The 4061-nt window shown below is 51.4% G+C and overlaps 1 protein-coding gene across 10 annotated transcripts in view; it reads left to right on the plus strand.

Moving 5' to 3' along the window:
* The first annotated feature begins 803 nt into the window (after positions 1–803).
* Map4 (microtubule associated protein 4) overlaps positions 804–4061 on the plus strand; it is a 135304-nt gene continuing 132046 nt past the window's right edge. For 4 of the 10 annotated variants that reach the window (XM_029542872.1, XM_029542874.1, XM_029542875.1 and 1 more), the window contains exon 1: positions 1111–1284. The gene's annotated coding sequence lies outside the window, so the exon portion shown is untranslated. Of the gene's footprint in view, positions 1285–4061 lie in introns of all 10 variants that reach the window. The other 6 variants (XM_021207325.2, XM_029542877.1, XM_029542878.1 and 3 more) reach the window with 4 other exon arrangements.

Here is a 4061-nt window from a genome sequence, read left to right on the forward strand (position 1 = left end):
TGATAACCCCTATATGCCTGAGTTTACAATCCTAGCACCTGGCTACTGAAGTTAAAGCCCCACTAGCCAAACACTGTCTTGTTGACATTGTGGTGTTACTACTAAACTTGCCTGTTAACATAATGAGTGCTGGAGAGAAAATTAAACTGTTAAAGGTGAGGCTCATAACTAAAACTACAAGGGCATGAGGATATATTTATTAACCATGTAGGGCTCTTGTGATGATTAAGAGTGTTACGTATGTGGATCATGGAGTAAGCACTCAAAGGGGTTGGGTATCACTATTTCTTCTGGACCAGTACTATGCACAGGCAATAGAAAGTGACTCCCTAGTGACACCCTAGAGAAGGAGGGCGGAGAGAGGAGGAGAGTAGGAGATTTTAGCTGTGTATGGCGGCTCAAATTTGTAACCTCAGCACTGAGGAGGCTGAGGGATTGCCATCACTCTGAGGGAGGTGGGTGATACAAAGTGAATTTCAGGCCAGCCTGCGCTATGGTGTGAGACACTGTGCCAAAAACCCAAAACGGAACAAAGGTGATCTTTAAGTTTTCAAGTAACTACGTTGAAAAAAAAAAAAACTAAAAGAAACATTAAATTATTTGAGTTACTAAATACACGCTCAATTATATAATCAGTTTTGATTCAACAATGTTCCTTCTCGACTTGGTCCAGCCACGTTTCAGGCAGCTACTATGAGCGGCACCCCTCAGCTCCCAGTCAGTTCCTCGCGGTTAGCAGTGATCCCAAGGCCCCGCCCCACGCCCCTCCCAGATTACATCATAGAGCCCACCAGTCAGGGCCGGCGGGGCCCACTCAGGCCCATCCGTACGCAGGCGCGTGCGCCTGACACTAGCATCCTCTCTGCTGGAAAAGGAAGCGGCGGCCCTCTCAGAACGGCGGAGGCGGCCTGAGGCTCGCCATTCGCTGAGGCATCCGCGGGCGGGAGGCCGCAATCTAGACCCGCGACGCGCGCCGCGCCAACGGTCCTCCGCTGGTGCCGCTTCCACAGAGAGGGCGAGGAGTAGGGACCGGCGTGGATTGGTTCGCGGCGCCTCGGCCCGCCCCTCGGTGGCGCCCATTGGTTGGAGCGGCACCCGCTGACGGCGAGCACGCTCCGCCTTCGTGCCGGCCTTCAAGAGGGCGACGAGGAAGCGGCCACCTCCCTGTGCCCCGCCCCTCAGGCTAGCTCTGTGGCTTCTGCGGCTCCTCTCGGCTGCTCCCGGCTCCTCTCTGCCCTCTCCCGGCTTCCTGCGGCTCCGGCTTGGGCTCGGCGGCGGCGGCGGGTAGGTGCGGTTGTGATCTCCTCACTATCCTCCGCGACTCTGGCCCGGGTTCTCGCTGTGGCCGCCGGGGACCCCGCGGGTCCCTCCCGAGGCGGGGAAGGGCGGTGGCTGTCCGCCTACGGGACGCCGGGGTGGCTGTGAGAGGGGGCCTGGTGGGGGGCCTGCGGGCGTGACCTTCGGAGTCTCTGAGGCGTCTTCCGAGGGGACCGTAGGGGGCGAGGCGGGCCGAGAGATTTTGTTTCGGGGCATCGGAGGTTGTGGAGCCGAGGGGCTTGCCTCAGGCTGGACATGTGCTGAGCCCGGGCACCGAGGGTCGACTGCAGCCTGGGCCCTTGGGTGGGGTTCGGGATGCAGAAGGACGCCGGGGTCGTTTCTCCAGGCTTCAGGAGGGGCGTCCGTGGTTGTGGGGACTGAGGCGAGCTCTGCGTGTCCGGTCTGGGGGGTTATGGGTGGGGCCGAGGGGGTGGTCTGGGGAATCCAACTCGAGCTCTTGTGTGCGTGGGCCCCGCACAGTTTGGGGACTGACGCGCATCTAGTGTCTGGCTTCGGGAATGCGAAGGGGTCACGTTAAGGGTGCGGAGTCCGGAAACAGAGGGACCAGGGTTAGCAGCGGCCGTCGGAAACGTTACTCGGAGCAGAGATTGTGGTTTATTTAGCACTTGGGACGAGCTCTTTTGGACTGGTTACAGCCGGAACTCAACTTCACTTGAGATTGCCTCCTGGGCGTTTTGGGGAGGTTTTGCTTATCTCTTGGATTGTGTTGATTAAATGCATTTGGTGCTTTAGGGGGAAGAAGAAGCTGATTTCCCCACAGGTTTGCGTATTAGGAATCCAGAACTCGTCCCCTCCTGGAGCGGAGTTGTAGTCTGTACTTCTCAGGCAAAATTAGTGTTACCCAGCCTTTTGCTGGAATCCCCCTTTCTCCTCGCCCTCCGCTGGTCCAGTTACAGAATTTCTCTCCAGGGCCTCTGCTCTGCAGTGTTTGTTGCTCCCTGTGAGTGTCTCCCGCCCGTTTTCCTACTGCTGCACTTTTGGCAACTGCCTCTGCTCTTTCCCAGGGATGGTTGTGGCATTGCATCAGGGGATATTTGTGCTTGTAATTTGCTCACTCAGCCCAGGAGGAGGGAGAATAGTATGGTGTAGAGTTGAGGGGGGGGGGCGGGAGGGTGACAAACGGGAGGGGGGCGGTTGCCGGCAGCTTGGCTGGGTAGGCAGAGCGATGGGTGTGGCGAGGGAAATACAGCTGCTCTAGGCCTATAGGGTAACATTGCCCAGTCATCAGCGCAGAGATTCAAAGACCAGCAACAGCAGCGGCTATTTTTATAAATCAATTCTGAATCCAAGCTGAGCACATGGATTTAGGGTGAACAGTTGTCATGCCCTAACTATGACAGGCTGAGTGTTTTGTAGACAACACTGCAGTTGCTAAGCAAGAGACTCAATCTGTCTGTACCATGGTGCAGGTACTTGCAACTTTTGTAACTTTTTCTCCACTTTGGGGAATGTGTTCATGACTTTTCAGTTGGAGTCTGATGGTCCATACTACTTCTTTCAAAGGTGATATTTCAGTTATAATCTCGTTTTACACTTAGCTTAAAGTCATTAAAACTATTGCTTTTTTGAGCTAGTACCTACCATCTTCCAGAGGCTTTTTTTTAAAAAAAAGATTTATGTATGTATGTATGTATGAATGAGTACACTGTAGCTGTACATGTGGTTATGAGTCTTCATGTGGTTGTTGGAATTGAATTTATTTTTAGGATTTCTGCTCGCTCTGGTTAACACCGATTGCTCTGGTCAGCCCCTCTCACTCAGTCCCTGCTTGCTCTGGCCCAAAGATTTATTATTATACATAAGTACACTGTAGCTGACTTCAGACCCAGCAGAAGAGGGCATCAGATCTCATTATGGATGGTTGTGAGCCACCATGTGGTTGCTGGGATTGTGAACTCAGGACCTCTGAGCCATCTTGCCAGCCCTTCCAGGGACTTTTTAAACGAAAGTGAATATACTTGCCGGGCAGTGGTGGTGCACACCTTTAATCCCAGCACTTGGGAGGCAGAGGCAGGCAGATTTCTGAGTTCGAGGCCAGGCTGGTCTACATAGTGAGTTCCAGGATAGCCAGGGCTACACAAAGAAACCCTGTCTCGAAAAACCGGGGGGAAAAAAAAAAGAAAAAAAGAAAGGGAATATACTGATGGAAACACACTTAGCAGAGATTTATGAGTCAGGTTTCAGTACTTGTTGAAAGTATTGATGCCTTGTACACAATTGGGCTTAATTATCCACTGACCCAAAAAACACCTCCATTGTTCTTGGTAGCCTAATCAGTAAAGCAGTTGATTATAGTATTACAATGAGGGCAGTGAAAATGCAAGGGTGTGTCTCTTATTGTATTTATTTTACTTATTTTTTACATTTACGTTGAGTGTGTGAGTGTGTGTGCGCGCGCTTGTATGCATATACATGCACGAGCATATGAGTGTGGAGGTCAGAGGACAACTTTGGGAGTCAGTCTCTGTTTACCTGGGGTTTGGGTATTGAACTCAAATTCAGACTTGGCAGCAAGTGCTTTTATCTGCTGAGCTGAGCTGTCAGGTCTTCTCACTATTATATCTTGCTTTTTCTTTCTTTCTTTTTTTTTTTTTTTTTGAGTCAGAGTCAGGGTCTGTCTTGCTCTGGCTGTCCTTGAACCCACAGAGATGCCCCTGCCTTGCTACTAGAGACTTGTATTATTTTTTAAAATTTTATTTTATGTTTATCTTTTTTTTTTTTTT

Source organism: Mus pahari, chromosome 10 (assembly GCF_900095145.1).
Source record: "Mus pahari chromosome 10, PAHARI_EIJ_v1.1, whole genome shotgun sequence".
Classification (NCBI taxonomy): domain Eukaryota; kingdom Metazoa; phylum Chordata; class Mammalia; order Rodentia; family Muridae; genus Mus; species Mus pahari.